The sequence below is a fragment of the Cupressus sempervirens genome, chromosome 3, assembly GCF_028749045.1.
Source record: "Cupressus sempervirens isolate cs-2001-9-10 chromosome 3, ASM2874904v1, whole genome shotgun sequence".
Lineage (NCBI taxonomy): Eukaryota > Viridiplantae > Streptophyta > Pinopsida > Cupressales > Cupressaceae > Cupressus > Cupressus sempervirens.
In genome coordinates, this window is record NC_143120.1 from 359431717 (window position 1) to 359450530 (window position 18814).

The 18814-nt window shown below is 39.5% G+C and overlaps 1 protein-coding gene across 2 annotated transcripts in view; it reads right to left on the reverse strand.

Moving 5' to 3' along the window:
- The window catches only part of SOX (sulfite oxidase), a 140139-nt gene that overhangs the window by 8842 nt on the left and 112483 nt on the right, over positions 1 to 18814 (reverse strand). The gene's annotated exons all lie outside the window — the stretch shown is intronic.

The window sequence follows — 18814 nt, forward strand, 5'->3', positions numbered from 1 at the left end:
GTTACAGCTGATAGTGAGTTCAGTGACTGAACCAAGTTGGGGTTCTTACAAACTGAAACTCAAGCACCCATTACACACAAAAGAAAGGGACAATTGGAAACTACATTTCAAAATGAGAGTTGGGAAATTGCCGACATTTGAGGTAGCAATATACTTATTTGCAAATGGGCTGCATTTCAGTTTTTTTCCGCTCCCCATACTGAAAGAAGATGACGAAAAGTGTCAAATCTCTAAGAGGTTATAAGGGCCTCAGTTATAAGAGAGTATGGGCCACCTTGTTGGATGGAGAGGTCAAGGGGATTGGGGATGCTTAGAAGCCCATAAGGGATCCATGGACTGAGACAGGGGTATCAATTGTTTCAGACAGGTGGAAAGATGCAAGAAACTGTCCCCTAACCAATGTCATATCAGTGTTCCCTAAAGGTACATTTTTTTAAAATCCATGGATTGTTAAGGGGAAGTAAAAGATAGGTCATTTATTGTTGATATTCACATCTTTGTTATCAAACAAGTGGAACATAGAAACATTGTCCAAGTCATAACAAACAACATGAAGAATTGAAGAGTGATATCGACATATGGAGTCCACTCAATCTTATGCTAGAAAAGATTGAGAACAAATTGTGTGGATCAAATAGATGTATGAAGGGGTTGAGGAAATGAGATATTCATCATAATACACATGATTCAAGGAATTTTCAGCTTATTCTCACATTTGGAGCTATTGACATTTAATTTAATTTTAAAATATAAGAATAGTATTTTACAATTTCTGATTTTCATTAATTGATTGTGTAATGTGTATTATTTTTGCTCTAATTTATGTTACAAGTTGCTAAGACCCATTTTGTGTCAAACGCAATCATCTTGAGATGACTTGTGCAAGTGAAAGTGGCACTTTGCAATATGGTAATCAGCGATAATTAGTCTATATGGAGGCAAAGCAACATTGAGGATATTGGATGACTCCTAGTGGGGACGTGTGGAGTATCTCCTAAAGTTCACCGAGCCCATTATGAGCATGCTTCGCTACATGTCCATGGATAGACCTTGCCTTGGAGAGGTGTATAATGGCATAGACTCAATACTTGAGAAGATGAAGCAAAGTGTAAATGAAAATGAGCAAGATTCCAAGGAGCCCACCTTCAAACAATTGCAAGCAATTGTTGTAGAGCGATGGATCAAGATGACTACTACTCCACATTTGCTTGTCTATACATTAACACCAAAATATTATGGTACCCAATATATTGATCAAAAAGGAAGGCTACCACTATATAGAGATTTAGAAGTGTCAGATGGGTACAAGGCAGCATTTGAAAGACTCTTTCTTGATGATATGCGAGATTTGATCACAAATGAGTTCATAGAGTGTGTGAATGCAAGAGATCTAAGTACTAATGCTCTTTATCATCGGTTTAGGAAGGATGCTCCTAGTTGTTGTTACCTCCATGGCCAGAAATTCCAAATGTTGGAAGTCCTTTCAATCAACATTATATCACAAATTTTAACTTTTTTAATTACTTCACTTTGTCTTCATGAATTAGCAGTAATTTTTATTTTATAAGATTAATAATTTTATTTTAATTGTTTATTTTGCCTTGTCTTTATAGGTTGCTAGTTCATCTGTATCAAAAAGAAATTCAAGCAAATATTCTTTTATCCGCTCAATAAAATGTAATAGGTTGTAATAAAACAGTGGAGAACTTGGTATACGTGCATTGCAACTTGCATCTCATCTCCCACAAATTTAAAAACTATAAAGAAAGGGAGAAGAAGATGTAGGATTTACATGTAGAGAATCCGGACTTGGATGCTATTGCTGAATTTGAAGAATTTGACACCAATAATGTTATTGGTGCAGCTGATCCGTTGGCCTTAGCAATGTTTGTAAATCAACTAATGCCAACAAAAAAGAAGATGAAGGAGACAAAGATGATGATAAAGAAGAAGAAGAATATTAGTAAATTATCAATCCATTAGTTGAACTTGAAACAATGATACTTGAACTTGAGGTTATGATTTATCATTTGACATTTTTATACTTGATGTTGAACTAGAAGCATATGATGCTATGATGGTACGATCATGATTTAGGATGCTCTAGTTACAATTTTATCGTGCTTTTATTGTTCTTATGATACTATGTAACATTCTAATCTTAACTCATGCTTCTAGGCTGCATAAATATGTGTGTGTGTGTGTGTGTGTGTGTGTGTTAAACATGTTTTTGTACTAAAAAGGCGAAATGAACTCAAATCCCCTTTCAAATTTTTTTCATACCAGTGAATTGATTCTTTGTAATGCCCCCACTATTAGGGTTAATTTGGGACAAGTAATACCTACAAAATAATGGTTAGAATCACAACAATAACAAAACTAACTATATTATTCTACCCTCTAATTTAACCCCAATCTTAAGGACATCTCCAGATCAGGCTTCCTAGCTCATAGCTACCTCGCCATCTTCCCAAGAGCGCACCCCTTAAGATTCCTCTTGGATGGGCACCCTCTATCCAAGGCCAATCACATATGCATATGTTGACAACATCAAAATATTCTGGCACATTGATACTCAGCCAAGGTGGACAATGGGGATCTTAATATCTCACATGCTCCATGCTTCAAGTCTCATCAAAATTGATTCTTGGCCATGGCGAACAATGGAGATCTCAATATCTCACATGTTCCATGCTTCGAGTCTCATCAATATCCATAGTGTTCACCCCATAAGCTAACACAATATTATCCACAAGTATGATTCAATAACATAAATACATTCTTAAATATAATTAAACAAATATAATTCATAAACATACCTTTTTGACCTTTCCTTTCTTGGTCCATGCAGGTCTAGCCTTAGTCGACCCTTCAATGAATTATTCCTTCTATATTAGTAATTACCTAAACTCTATATTTACTTTCTAAAATTCTTCCTTTTCTAATTATAAGGAAAGTACAAAATATACTTTTTTTGTTTCTTCTTTTCCAAGAGTCACTTCCTTATTTTCTTCATATTACTTTCCTTTTCTATTTTTCCTTTTTGAACTCCTCTCTTCTCCTCCTTCTTTTTCACTTCAAAATTAACTCTCCTCCCTTTTATATCTTAATTTTAAGGAGTCATGTCTATTTGTTAAGCATCTCTTGACTTTTCATTAGATTTAATTAATTTATATTTTTCTATGTTATATTCTTTATTTACTTACTTATTTCTAGTTTTTATTATTTATTATTAAATTCTATTTATAAAGTTAACATACTTTCTACAATATTGTGTTTTATATTTAATTATATTTCTTTATTTACTCATTGATATTTTATTGTTTTTTAATTATTTAAAATATCATACTAAATATTATTTCATTAATAATATAGATTAAATAATAATTATTTCCTAGTTTTATATTTTAGTATTAGTTGCAATATAACTTTATTATCATTATTTATTTAATAACATTGTATTATCTAATTATTATTAAAATTCTATCTTAAAATGGAGACATGACATTCTTCAAACCCCAACTTGAACCTGAACTTGAACTGACAACTTTGAAAATATATAGTTATTCACAGTAAATTGTTACATCCCAATTTTTGCCCTAAAATTTTAAAGCTAAATGTAGCTGGTAAACCAAAATAATCTTTCATATTCAAGTGAAATTAGTTTATAATAAGTCGTTGTTATATCAAGGTAGTTATAACTGTTCATTTGTTCACGATCATGTGAAATTGAAACAGTTAATTTTTCTAGCCATTGTTATATCATGTTAGTTATAGTCGTTATTTAATTCTTCATGTTCATGTGAGATTGAATCAGTTAATTATAGCCATTGCATCGAATTGATTATCAAATGAAATTAAGTCAGTTAAATTTAGTCATTGAATGTTTATGATGAATGAGTTAGTATTATAATGAAATTCCTAACGATTTTATTTAACAAATTATGAATCATGAGTTGATGTTTTGTCGAGAATGTGGTTTTAAGGTTGTAGAAGGAAGAATAGAAAGAGAGAGGGCAAGCATTATGAAACAAGGTCATTAGAATGGGATGGTCATAAGATTCAGTCATCGGGAGTGACAGGTTTGACTTAAAAATCACCCTGGCAAGTTTGTTAGGACTTGACAATTGATTTCTTAGTGGAATCCGCATGAGCTAAAATTTAAATTTAAATTTAAAAATAAATAAATATGAATATTAAAAATAAACAAGTTTTTACTTTAATTAAATTTATCAAATAATAATATTTATAATTATTTTTCACTCTCGATCAAGATTATAATTAAATAACTACAAAGTGGCACCATTACATTAGAATTAATAATCCAATGATGCCACTTTGCAATTACGTATTTATAAGCTTAACCAAGAATATGAAACAATATAAAATAATATTATTTAATAAATTTTTTCATTTATCCTTCTTCTGTTCAATATTTCTCTCTTCTTTTATTCTCCTTTTTTGAACCGATTAAGTAGAAGTTGAATAGGGATCTTGTAACGGCAGGTAGCCGAATAGTCATCTAAAACCTTTATATGTTGGTCTTGTCGTTTTCTCGCCTCAGCTAAGAATTGCAAACTTCTTTATCGTCTAGCAAATTACTCCATGTATTCCTGTGCTTTGCTATTGTACCAAGGTTCTACACAATCTTTCTATTTGTCTCATTCAAAAGGCAATCTGTGGAGACCCCAAGAAGACGACTGAGTTAGAGAATTAGCCAAGTCGACTGCATAATTGTGAGCCACGTAAGAATGAGTTTGTATTTTTTTTTTCTTCTTTCAATTCACCCGCTAAGCTGAGTCGGCTTTGAGGTTAAAACTATGTATTCTTCCAGTCATTGTCAAACCGTCTAATATATAGTCAAACATAGATGTAAATCATCGATAAGACTGTGTTTATTTCATGTAATAATGCAGCTACTAATAAAATCTGAGCCGTCTATCTTTTGCTTGAAATTGATAGGAAAACCATCAATAGTCTGTAATATATTTCATGAAAGCCTGCAAATAGTAAACCTTAGCGGAATATTATGTGCTCTGAAAATTGATATAAAAGTCATCAATAAATCTGTGAATTCGACCATGTAATACTGCAGTGTAACTTGATCTTAGATTGATATATATGGTAACCAATCCTTAATTCAAAACAATCTAGAGTCATGAGAGGACAAAGTCTCATAAATATTCTCTGAAGATTTTTTTTTTCTTTTATGTAACTTTTGTTTTCTTTAATCCATAGAAGATGGTAATAAATTTGATAAACAGTAATGAAGGCACTCAGGATATCATCTGGATAATATCAGAACAAGACGATGAAGGTGCAAGTAAAACTATAAAGATAAATGTTCAAGCACTAGTGAATCACCAGCTTGATGGCCTAAGAAATGGTGATAAGGTGTTGATGAACCTGTAAAGAGAAAATACAAGAAATCAGTAATCTTAATCTTTTTAAAAATAAAATCTAATTTATTTAGCTCATGCCAATTCCTCTTTTGAAATTAGTTGTCAAGTTGAGTGGTGGAGATCAGGTTATAAACCCACATTCGAAATTCTTGGCCAAGGTAGTAATTAAGCAAACTTGCCACAACAAATAGATTGCGTTGTTGTCCTGATGCTTCAGTTATTCTTCCGAATAGTTGTTAGGACCTCAACCCACCTGAATACTCCAATGACTAGATCAATGAACATTCCATGCCTGACCTCGGAGTAGGAAGGGCCGTTCTATTAATTTAGAACTTGTGGGGATAACTAAAAAGGTTCGCGGTTGGGAGGTTAAGCCTATGATAATGTTTCTCCTCTCACCAAAGTCAGAGCTTGGACAACCAATTTGGAAAGACTCTAATTTAAATCTGTATGTACTTCTTAACTTTTAGTTAATGTTATTCCTTTCCAGCTGAAAGTTTTATTTTACAGAAAAGATGAATGTTTTCTTTAAAAGTTAGTTAGTTATTTCTAAGCTTAGTAATTGTATTTTCATTTCAGAAATTAGTTTAGATTTAGTTCAGCTGAATTTGTCAAATTTATAGTTAATGATAAACTTGTTTTTATTAGGAAAGCATTATAGATTTTATATTCAGTTAGTTTAATGAAGGAATTAGATTGTAGAAAAATCAGCTGTTACATAAATAGTATATCATTACTATGAATAATAATAGGTGTTATGGATAACCAATAGTATTTGAAGTTATATGTTTTTTTTATCATTATTATAGTATAGATTAATAATTACATGTATAATTACATGTGATACTAGTTATTGTAATTATTATTGTATTTAATTAGTTATAAAATATCTAATGAATAACTAATACTTATTATTGTATAATCAATAATAATAAATAGAAACATAACTACTTTAAATAATAAATTGTTTACCGCATAAGTTAATTAAGAAACGCACATAGACAAAGAATACAAACATGAACAGCAACCAGCAGAACTCTTATTATTATTCGCATATGCCCACCGTACATTATGCTTCGATGGTAAGATCTATGATGATTAAAATGCTTCCCGAAGGGGTTATAAATAGTTTCCGAAGAACTTTCCTGAAGGAGTCCGTCGGCCAGATACATTATGCCCGCTACAAACTATTTACTAGTCGGCTACCTTAGTTACCGGATTCGTGCCCTAGAGGCCGGATCCGGATTCGGGTCTGATCCGGATCCGGATTCGTGCCTGGATTTGTGCAGATCCGGGCAGGATCCTTGTTTTACACAGTGGATTCGTCCGGATTCGTGGGCCATGAATCCTGACGAATCCACTGTGTAAAACAAGGATCCTGCCCAGATCTGCATGAATCCAGACGCGAATCCTCAAGGATCCACAGGTTCAAGTGAGTCTAAATTATTTAATATGACTTTTTTAAATATATTTTTTGGCTTTCTAGTGCTAAAATGACCTTTTTATGCATTATATATACTAATAAACGAGAGAAATATATATATATATATATATATATATATCTATATCTGTTACTAGTTGGGGCTTGGGCAAGATCAGTAATATATATATATTCACGAATCCTCCACGAATCCAAATCGGGAAAAAAAAAAATCACGAATCCACGGATCCGATTCACGTGCCCGAATCGGATTCGTATCCCGAATCGGATTCGTATCCCGAATCGGTAACTAAGTCGGCTACATAACAAGACTTTTTTCGAAGGGACCCGTTGGCCGATGCAGAATTTCTTTTCCGAAGGGACCCATCGGTCGATACACAATTTCTACCGACGACATCATCCCCCCCAAAAAGAAGTCGTCTCCTGACGACTAGCAAAATTAGGAGACAACCCACAATCAAGAAAAAGAAATACTAGAGAGAAGGAGGTGTTCCAAAAGAGTGTTGTTGACGACGTAACTCATACACCTAGTCAGTCCGGATGCGCAGATCTGTCTGAATCTGTGAATTAACCTCTATAGCCTCCTTCAGTAGAAGCACAACATCCATAGCCTACCTCTTGGCCAATTGCAACTCATGCTCTGCCGCATCTTTATCCTGGATAGCTGCGTCCTTCTCCTGTACCACTGCTGCCATGTCTTTCAATAGTTTTGCCTGCTCTGCTGCCCATGTTGCCTGCTTGTCGACCAAATCAGTGGCTAACTTTTCTCTTGCCTCTCATTCAATCGCTAGAGATCTCTGAGCTGCAACACTGTCTGTTGCCCTATTCGCCTCCGCGCGCTGCAGCGCATAGTAAACCTCTTTGTACAGTCCCACGATCTCATGTGCCAACTTCATCATCGGAGTGTCACTTGGTCCCAACTCTGGCTCAGTGGCCCAATCTGCCAACATCTCTGGTGTCTCAACTGTCGGCCAACCTCTATCCACAAAACAAGTTTGAAATCGCTTAGGACAAATCCCACGAATATACGCTCGGATCAAATGCCACTCCCTTCGCCGAGTGAGAGCCTGAATCGCCACATCATGCCCCTTCTTCAATGCAGACTTCATAGTCCTGAGGTAGTCCCTGCATCTGTCCTCATCTGACCTGTAATCCTCCTTGGCAAAGTCCTTGAATGACCATTCAGCATCACTATTGGCCTCCTCATCAGCGGGAGCCATGCCCACATCCGGTGCCGCCTCCTCTGCTGTCGGCGCAATCACGGCATGTGGCATTCCCTCCTGAGACTGAGGCTCTGGTACAGGTGCTACTCCAGAATAGCTGGGGGACTGAATGGACGGGCCACGCTTGTCAGGGATGATTCGGAACTGCTGCCTCAGAAAAACACTGGCTCTATCCATGACCTCTGGTTGTTCGGGCTGCGCTGGGTCCGTACGCTCCTGTACTCCTCCGTCTGGTACGTTCTCTACTGGAAGTGCCTGAGCTTCTGCTGATTGTGCTACGGTAACAACTACTGCTGGTTGACTTATGGCAGGCGCTATGGGTGTTGCTACCGGAAGCGCTTCAGGAGCTGAAGAAGTCTCTCGATTGACGGGTGCTATCAGGTGGGCAAAGCCGACCGCAAATCCTACCCCCGGCCAGACAGGAGAAGGTCGTACCTCGTGTTGCCATGGTGCGGCTAGTGTGACTGCCTGGTGGGATCCTCCAATCATCAATATCGGTCACCGAGTTTGTCCAAACCCTGGAATGTGAGCCATGTGTAGACCTCGGGGTAACAACTCGGAAGTCATAGGAACTGTAGTATGCGGAAATAGCAAGGGGGTAGCCGTGACAATCTGAACCTCTTCATCATCCTCGCCCTCCCCTTCTTCCTCCACACTGTCCTGCTCAGAAGATGTCTCCTGTCGACCGCTGTCAGTATCATTTGCCATGTCCATCCGAGGCCTCTTTTGACCTGTTGAACCCTTCTGCCCAGAGATTATGTCCAAGTGCTTCCATTGCATGATAGGAGGTTCTCCTAAAGCCAGTGGTCCAGGCTTTGCCTCTAACTCCTCCACTGGGATCATCCGTGCTACGGCGTCAAGGAATAGACCAATGGCATAATAGGGCATATAGAAGGTCTTGTGCTGGAGAGTCAAACTCATGCATCCATTCAGCCAGCACAGACGCCCAATCATATATTTTCCCAATCATTATGCCATTCATCATGGATACCTGTGGAAATGTGATATTCGATGCTCTAGAGGATCTCGTGAGCCTGCTTTTGACCAAGTCCATCAGACACTGCCATGGCCCTTTCGGAATATCGGTTTTCCTTAAACCCCTTCCCTTCGATGTCTCAGCTAATGCCGCCTGTTCTGCTTCAGTCAAATCTCCACATACTAATTTGATTAGAAATAGCTTTCCATCCTTTGGAATTTTTTTCGGCTAAATCTTTCTGCCCTACTGCCCTGGAATGCCAAAAACCCGTGTGAAATCTGCTGCTTTGAATGATACCACTAAGTTCCGTCCTAGATACTGAAATGTGCTCCTGCGAGAAGCTCTGACATATGTCTCAATCATGGTACGCAGATACCCTTCATAATCTCGAATGCAAAAAACCGGCATCTGAATGGCCCATTCAACCTACGCTCTTCTGATGCTTGCTTTAATTGGATGGTCATCAGGGGTTTCATGCCACCATTTCCGGCAATCCGTTCCATTTAATCCCTCAAATTGGATAGTCTGTGGTGTGACTTCAGCTGCTGCAGGTGCTGTAGTCTTACGCTTCTCCTTGCTGCTGCTCGAGCCTTCATTCTGGTTACCTGTACCTGCCATGCTCCTTCCTCCCACAACTTTAGGCTGTGCTAATTGTTTTTTCCATTGCCGTTTACCTGCAGAGTCCATTAATTATATCTTTGTCTTTCCCTAACGGTCTCCCCAATCCGTACAGTGAAGAGTTCTTTCAAATACGTACAGTGAATTGCAACCTTTGGAATGAGAAATCCGTACGCTGGAAAAGTTGGAAGGAAAATCAAATTTCACAAAAAAATCATACCATCAGAAGATCACAATACCGTACCACAGTGTGCTTCCCCAAATCCGTACGGTGGTATTTTCAATGCATCATGGTATACCGCCTTGCTTACTGGTGAACTCCGTACCTTAACCTGGAAGACCTTGCATTCAATAATCCGTACCCTACTCTTCAGAAGGAAACCGTACACTTGAAATGCTGGAAGCCTTCTGTTGATGTTTTAACAAGCCGTACAGTGCCCTGCAAGGTGCAAATGGTAACTTGACCTTTCTATGATGAAATCCGTATGGTTTCTAACTTGACACAATCTGAATTTCAATCTTCTTAGAAAAGCCGTACTTGCAATATCCCACCCAGTCTTGAAAATTAGTAAAATGAAAATTACAACTTTTGGCTCCAAATGCCGTACGTTAATCTTCTGGGGCTTGTCTTAAAACCGTACGGTGGTCCCAGTGCTAGAAAATGCAACTTTTAAAAATCGTACAGTGCAAGGAAAAGTCGTACCACAGGAAAATCGTACAGCAACTTTCAAGATGGAAACCGTACCTTGTCTTAAAACCGTACTACAACCATGAAATCCGTACATTCTTAAAAAATTGTACAACATGAAATCCGTACATTCTTAAAAAACTGTACTACAACATGAAATCCGTACATTCTTTAAAAAAACCGTACTGCAATTTGAATTGTCTGAAAAATCGTACGCCCTCCTTCAGCTATGAAAAATCGTACTTCCTTTTCCCTTCAGACGAAAACCCCGTACGATGCTGTCTCCTGCAAATATGGAACCGTAAGGTACTTTCCAGAACTCGTACGGTACTTCCCAGAAACCGTACGGTGCTTCCTAGAAACCGTACGGTGCTTTACTCTTTTTTTTTCTATGACAATAGCAAAGTTAGTTTACCCTTCGACCGTCATCACCGACGGTCTACAATGACGAAGGGGTCTCCTGAAGGCCACTTTCTGACGCAGAAGTCTTCCACTCGTGATATATCTTCAACTTCGACTCATTCACCGCCTGAGGCACTTCGTGTCCATCCAAAGTCCATAATTTGATTGCTCCATTGTCCCCTACTTCCTAAATCTGATACGGCCCGACCCACTTAACCTTGAACTTGCCCAGTTTGATCTCATTCTGGCCATCATACTTCAATACCCACTATCCGGGCTGAAACCTGTTTAGCTTCAGGTGCTTATCGTGCCATGCCTTCCGCCTAGTCTACGTTACTTCAGTTGCCCACTATGCTAATAATCGCTTCTCCTCTAACCTGTTCAATTTATACAGCCGCTCCCTTAAGCTTTCCATGTCGCCCAACTTGTTTTCTAGTGCTATCTGCAAGCTTGGTATCATAAATTCCGCTGGTAGTACGGCCTCCTGTCCAAACATCAGTTGAAACGGCATGTGTCCTGTTGTGACTTTGTATGCCGTGCGGTAAGCCCACAGAGCAAAAGGTAATTTCTCCTCCCAATCCTCCCCTTCGACTGCGCAGGATTTGTATATCATTGATACCAGGATTTTGTTGGTAGCCTCAGCCTGTCTGTTTGCCCTTGGGTAGTACGGACTTGATAGCGAATGATAAATTTTGAACTCCGTGGTAAGCAATCGGATTACATGATTTACAAAATGTCTGCCTCTATCACTTGTTAATTGTAACGGAATGCCGTATCTAGTAATTATTTGTTCATAAATAAACTTTGCTATACTTACCGCTGAATTGTCCGGTAGTGCACACACCTCCACCCATTTAGTCAAATATTTCGTTGCAACAACAATGTAACAGCACCTTCTGATTCCGCTTGTCTTCAGCGGTCCTATGAAGTCCAAACCCCACTGTTCAAAAAGCTCCTGAGCATGAGAAGGATTCAGAGGCATGAAATCTCTTTTCAAAGGTTTTCTAGCTCGCTGACATGTATCGCAGGCAACAACCCATTCCCTGGCATCATTTTATACTATTGGCCACCATAATCCTGCTAGAAGTATTTTTTGTGCAGTTGTGTCCGGCCCCATGTGTCCTCCTGCCGGTCCTTCGTGCACTTCCTTCAGTACCCGTGGAATTTCTTCCTTCGGGACACGCCTTAGGATCTGATCGGGTCCCATTTTATACAACAATCCATTAATCAGCTGGAATGTTCCACTACGTATCACCAACTTTCGTTTTTCATTCGGTGGCATGGTATTTGGGAACTGTCCTGTTGACAAGTATTCGCTGATGCTTGTATACCACTCCGGTAGTGCGGCAATCTGAAACAATTGTGCGTCAAGAAAGTCATCATTTACACCGTCTGTCGGTTCTCCTGTTCTGATACATGATAAATGATCCGCGCTTACATGTTTCTTTCCTGGCCGTACAATAATCTTGAAAGTAAACTCCTGCAATAGAAGTAACCATCAGCTAATTCTTCCTTGAATGACTGGTTTGTTGATCATATACAATAGGGCTTGATGATCAACGTAGAATACAAATGGAGTGGCCAACAAGTAATGTCGGAATTTCTTTACAACATAGACCATCCCCAATGCCTCCCATTCGGTGGTACTATAATCTTGTTCAGCTTTTGATAGCAACTGGCTGGTGAAATAGATCGGATGATCCAACCCATGGCTTCCCGTCTGCGCTAAAGTTGCTCCGATTGCATAGTTTGATGCATCCACATGCACATGAAACTCCTTCCAATCCGGGTATGCCAAAATAGGTGTTGTAGCCAGTCGTACCTTGAGTCCTTCAAATGCTTCATCCTGTTCCTTATCCCATTGGAACGATTCTGTCTTGGAAGTTAACCTATCCAACGGATATGCTATCTTGGCAAAAATTTTGATGAAACGCTTGTAATACCCTATATGCCCAAGGAAGGATTTTACCTCTGTTACATTGGTGGACGGTTGCATCTCTAATATGACCTGTACTTTGTCCGGATCTGTCTTCAGTCCCTCCTTACAGACTATGTGTCCGAGCAACCTTCCGTGTGGGACCATAAATCTGCACTTCTTCGGGTTTAGGGCCAAACGCGCATAGCGACACCTTTCCATACACTCGCCTAAGGCTGCCAAATGTTTGTCCTCCGCACTGAACACTGACCAATCATCCAAAAATGCCTTGAAGCTTTCGATGGACATCTTGTCAAAAATGTGTAGTATGATCCGCTGAAATGTTGCAGGCGCATTGCACAGACCGAATGGCATCCGATTATAGGCATAGACCCCATCTTCTACGATAAATGTTGTCTTCAGTTTATCCTCCTCTGTGATTGAGATCTGATTGTAGCCGGAAAAACCATCCATAAATGAGTAGATCTCATGTCCCGCGACCTCCTCCAGGATGTTGTCCGTGAATGGGATCGGGAACGGATCCTTGATGGTGACTACATTCAGGCATCGAAAATCAACACATATTCGGATCTGAATGGAGTCCTTCAGGGAGATTACGATCGGGGATACCCATTCACTAGTTTGCACCTTGAAAATAATTCCTGCTTCTAGCATCCAATTGATTTCCTCCGTAACCCGGGCCGCATAATTTTTGTTCATTCTGTAGGGCCTCTTCCGTACGGGTATTGCTCCTTCGATCAATGGAATGCGATGCACACACAATTCAGGTGGTACGCCCTTTAGGTCCTTGTATGTCCATGCAAAGACATCCTTATACTCTAAAAATATCTTGAATCTTGTTGTCTTCAGTACTGGGTCCCAATTGTCTCCTACCAGTATGTTTCGTGGTTCTGCTTCATCTCCCAAATTCATGGTCTGCAACGTGACTTCATTGTATTTGATGGGTTCTCCTTTAGTGAACTGATGTGCCGAGGTCACATCGAGTGATGCATCCCCTTCCTTTATTTCAATGAATTCCTTTGGAAAGGCATCAGTATTGTTTTCTTCTATTGTCAGTACGTTGCAGGTTGGAAACAATTCATAATCCTCTATCTGCCAATGGTAAAGACCATTTATTGAATCCAAATCGTCATCTCCTTCCAATCGTAAAACTCCCTCTTGATCCGGTTCCATAGTTTGCCCCTTTTCATCCTCTTCTCCCTCAGAATCTGATGATAGGGCTTCTTCCCCAACCATCTGAGTGTGCAGATCGATGACATACTTCCGGCCTTTGCTTTCGAGTGATAAAGTATTTTTTTTCCAATCGTGCTTTGCTTTTGCTTGTATCAGCCACCCTCGACCCAAAATAGCATCGTACCCCTTCCGCCTGAGAGGAATCACAACGAAGTCCAACAGGAATGGTTGTGTTCCGATTGTCACTGGTTGTGCTGTGAGTATTCCCAATGGCTTGATTCCATGTTGATCGGCCGTTAGCAGCTAGAAGGTAGGTGGCCATAATGTCGACCGTCCCAACTTTTCCCAAGTATCCTCTGGTACCACATTGATACCGGATCCTTCGTCGACGATCGTGTCCGTTAGCACAGTCTCGAGAATGCCCATTTCAACAACCGTCGGATAGCGTCCAGAGGAAAGAGCTAACATCGGATCTTCTACACTTGTACCCCCTTGTCTCTCGTTGTCTTGCTCTACGGGTTGCTTAGCACTTGGGACTATATTTGTGAGGGTCGTATGGAGTTGAGGCATAGTGAGCAACAGATCATTTATCCTGACGAGTATCTCAGCTTGCAATATTTGTCGTACAATGTTCTGTTCTGCACAGTTCCGGACTGAGGTACTTAGCGGGTCCTTCAGGTGTGCCGTTTTTGCCTGTGTTGCTTTCTGGATCTCTTCCCTTGCTTCCTCCAGTCTCTTTTTTTCTTCTGTTGGGTCAAGGTATAGCTTCGCCTGCTTCCGAGTGATTGCCAGAACTTCTTCTTCGTCTGTCCCTACGGTAATCAAGTTTACTCCGAACTTCGGGCACTTAGTATCATCATGATCTCCAGGTCCACACCATCGGCATAGCAACTTCGGTGTGTTCGTCGTTGTGCACTCGCGGGCGAAGTGACCCCACAGATTGCATGCGCGGCATTGAACAATTGGCCGACCATTCGCATCGTACTGAATTCGACTCCTTCCTCCATTGTTGTTGTTGCCACCATTGTTGTTATTGCTGTTGTTGTTTGGACCGTGCCGGTTGTTTCTGTATCTGCCTGATGTGGCACCTTCCGTACTGGTGTTCCCGTTCCCTCCTGACGAGGATGCCTCCTATGACAGGGATGCTGCGGTGTCCTTGTTTTTAAATTGAAAGGGCATTCCTTTAATGAGTGTCCGAGGATCTAGCAGATTTCACAAAATTGATCTTTCAGGCAGGATCCCTTCGTATGGCCTTCTTTCTTACACTCCGTGCACCATAGGTCATTACCCTTAGTCTCCTTGTTCATGTTTTTGAATTCCTTCATCCGCATCATGTCCTTCTGGAGGGCACGGACCTTCTTGTTGCTTCCCTCATCATCGTCGCCGCTATCTTCCCCTGAAGGGTCATCATCATTTGAATCGGACGAGCTATTCTTCTCCTTCTTCTTCTTTGTCTTCTGGTCACTTTCGAGGTTCATTGCCCGATTGTACGCTTCAATGTATGTCGATGGTGGCACGATCTTCATCTTTTTCGGCAGCTTCGGGTGAATGCCTTCAATGAACCATCTTTTCTAGAGCCCATCTGCCAGCTTATTCTCCATTTTACTGATTAAGTCCTTCAACCTCCTGGCGAAGACCCGTACTATTTCATTCTTCTTTTGTTTGGTATTGAATATCCTAGCTACAATTTCATTATCATCACGCAAAAGTTGAAATTTTGCAATGAACTCCTTCTTAATGTTATCCCAACTATTTAATTTCTGTGGATCAGCATCAGTAAACCAATCAATCGCAACACCCCGTAGGGTAGCGGGAAATTGTCGGATCCATTCATTTGTATCTGTTATGCCATTTGTCCTCCAGATCGTTTCACATGTTTTACAATGTCGAATGGGATCAGCTGCTTCATCACCATCAAATTTAGGCAATTTTTCCTTCGGACCTGCCATTATCATTGTATGTCGAGGGTTTTGTTGTGTACCTACGTTGTTTTGCACTCCCGCGCTGTTTTGAGCACCCGCACTGTTCTGAGCTTCCACACTGTTCTGCACACTCGCGCTGTTCTGCACACCCGCGCTGTTTTCTTCACCCGCATTGTTTTCTGCTTCCGTGCTGTTTTCAACACCTGCGTTGTTTTCTGCTTCGCGTTGTTTTCAACACCCACGCTGTTTGGTGAAGAGAGGGTTCTTCAACCGAAGTTATTCGTTCCGAAAGTATATCTCGGACGAAGAGGTCACTCCATGCTCGTGCTCCGTCGGCACTCCGAGCCGTGCGAGTCGATCTCCTTCCGTCAGGATTCTCTTCCCGTGGCGTATGCAGGTTCAAAAACTCCTCCCTCGCTTCTTCCACCAACTCAAGCCGTTGTCGAGTCTCCTTCAACAATCCTTCCGCGCTTTTGTTTCCGTTGGCAATTTTTTGAAATCTTCTTCGACGCTCTGTCTGCTGAGCCACAATTAAATTTTTCTGCGCAACGCGTATGTCATCTTTTTCCTTCAGCTTACTCTTATCTTTGTTCAACTGATTCGGCATTTAATTCGTATCCACCTGCTTGTGTACCAGGTCCATTGGGCAACGGCGCCAAATGTTTACCGCATAAGTTAATTAAGAAACGCACACAGACAAAGAATACGAACATGAACAGCAACCAGCAAAACTCTTATTATTATTCGCATATGCCCACCGTACATTATGCTTCGATGGTAAGATCTATGATGATTACAATGCTTCCCGAAGGGGTTATAAATACTTTCCGAAGAACTTTCCCGAAGGAGTCCGTCGGCCAGATACATTATGCCCGCTACAAACTATTTACTAGTCGGCTACATAACAAGACTTTTTCCGAAGGGACCCGTCGGCCGATGCAGAATTTCTTTTCCGAAGGGACCCATCGGTTGATACACAATTTCTACCGACGACATAAATAATAATAAACATTATTATAATGAATATGATAATAAGTTTTTCTAATCGTAAACACTTTTGACTAGAGCATGAACCAATGGGGTAACATTGAGGGACCACATCCTTGTGGTGGTATGGGCAAGTGGTAAGGCATTAACATCTCCTGGATTTGTTTCATGCTGATACCTACATTATCCTCCTTATCACTTTGGTCTACCAAGCATCTCCTTATCTCTCGTTGTCTCCTTATCCCTCCACAACCCTTTTCTCTCCATCGCTCAAATCATTAGATCTTATATCTCCCTTGCTCACTCGTCTACAACCCCTTATCTCTTTGATTATCTCCCATATGTCTCCCAAAGAACTCCCTCCACAATGGAAAGATATCTCCCATTCTTTGTGACTATCGATGAATTTGTGCATGCATTTTTTACCATGTCAATGTCTATGCTCAATCCTGTGCATTAGCCTTTTGTCAACGACACCAAATGGTAATTGCTAGCAAAGTGCGATGAACAACATCTAACCATTCTTCACTATCGTTCTTGTTATTTCCAACTATCGATGGGCAAGAATCGGATCCCTGACTACCTACTCAATAGGGCTCGTGACTTACTAACTGTTCTTGACCAGCTTTCTTGTGCTTGTGTATGTCATTTCTCCTCTAACTGTTCTTGACCATCGTTCTTTCTATTTCCAACAATCAATGGGCAACCATCAAGTCCTTGACTTCCTCCTCAATAGGGCTCGTGACTTACTAAACAATATGTTACAATATTCTGTTATAATGTTGTTTATCTAAGCAATATGCTATAAAATTTACTAATTGAGATAAATCAGATGCAATGCATCTTTTGCTTTACTTAATTGGACAAACATGTAATGTTTTAACATTTAAATGTAAATGAATCAAACTTGAACTGTTCTCATTACTATTGGTAGAATAACTATTATTTGTCACTACAACTATTATTCAAAAAACTACACCTTAAGATTTACATTGTCAAGATTCTAATATTATTACTAAAATTTACAAAAATTTCAACTTCAACACAAAATCATTATGGCAGGAACATAATGCAACTACGTCCTCTTGTTTGATATGAATTCCTCGCCCTATCTATTCCTAAAATAGAAATTATCTTGAGAACTTAACCATGGTAGGCACGTTGTAGAGATAATTATACTTCATGTAGAAAGTTTTTAGGCACAAACATGATTGGAACATATAAATCAGATTAAGATTGAGTTTTTGCAAATAAATACTTAGAACTACTGAAAGGATTAGGGTGATAAGTTATGAGTCTAAACTAGCTGTAGTATTTTTCCACAAGTTGAATTTTAGAATCAAGTTTTGACTACAAAAGGAACAAATTCTCTCAAGACTCTCAAGAAAGCTAGCAAGGACTACCTTACAGAAATTAGGTACATTGTAAAGTTCTAGAAAGTGTGATTGGCAATAGAAGGAAAACTGGCTAAAAAATTGACATTTTAAGTTAAAAGAGTAGCAGCACAAGATAGTTGAGCCACTAATAAACTCAAAGAACCCTATACAGTCAAAACTGAAAATGAGTTCTCAAAGTACATCACCAATACAATTATACCTATCCTCAATGGAGTTCAAAGATGGGGATGTTTTAGGGGATAGGGACTTATTTCTGCTATGGGTATGGGTACGGGTATGCATAAGGGTACAAGTCGAAGCCAAAATTTAGGGGACTGGACCTTAGGGGATGACAATTAAAAATATAGGAGATTTTTTTATATAGAGAGACAAAATTCAAATATGCATATCATAACATTGATAAAACATTCACAATAGACATTTAGAAGATCAATACATGAAAGTTATAAACACAAAGTATTTCTATTATAACAATATCACATACATATAGCATAAATCAAAATGCCCATAGGCTCCAAGTATCGTACATGAAATCATTAAAGAGAAGTACAACTAAAATAGTAAATACTAAATAGTAAATGCAAATCTTTCCTCACTACTGCTTCTCTATGGTTTTTCCTTCCTCTTAGCAAGCATGAAAAATCTAAAA